The sequence below is a fragment of the Nematolebias whitei genome, chromosome 21 (assembly GCF_014905685.2).
Source record: "Nematolebias whitei isolate Nwh7 chromosome 21, NemWhi1, whole genome shotgun sequence".
Taxonomy (NCBI): domain Eukaryota; kingdom Metazoa; phylum Chordata; class Actinopteri; order Cyprinodontiformes; family Rivulidae; genus Nematolebias; species Nematolebias whitei.
In genome coordinates, this window is record NC_056518.1 from 29319513 (window position 1) to 29319843 (window position 331).

General features: G+C 42.9%; 1 protein-coding gene across 1 annotated transcript in view; it reads right to left on the minus strand.

The window, feature by feature from the left end:
- The window catches only part of rcor1 (REST corepressor 1), a 5982-nt gene that overhangs the window by 2887 nt on the left and 2764 nt on the right, over positions 1 to 331 (minus strand). The window lies entirely within an intron of this gene.

The following is a 331-nucleotide window of genomic DNA, read 5'->3' on the forward strand; positions in this document are numbered from 1 at the left end:
CATTTATCAATCCATCCATCCACCATCTATCAGTCCATCCATCCATCAATGCATCTATCTGTCCATCAAGCAGTCCATCCATCCATCTATACATCTGTCCATCCATCCATCCATCTATCCATCAGCCCATCCATCCATCAATGCATCCATCCATCTCCACATCTATCGATCCATCTATTCATCCATCAGTCTTATCCAACCATCTATACATCTATCCATCCATCAGTCCATCCATCAGTCCATCCATCTATACATCCATCCATCATCTATCAGTCCATCCATCCATCAATGCATCTATCTGTCCATCCATCCATCAATGCATCTATCTGTC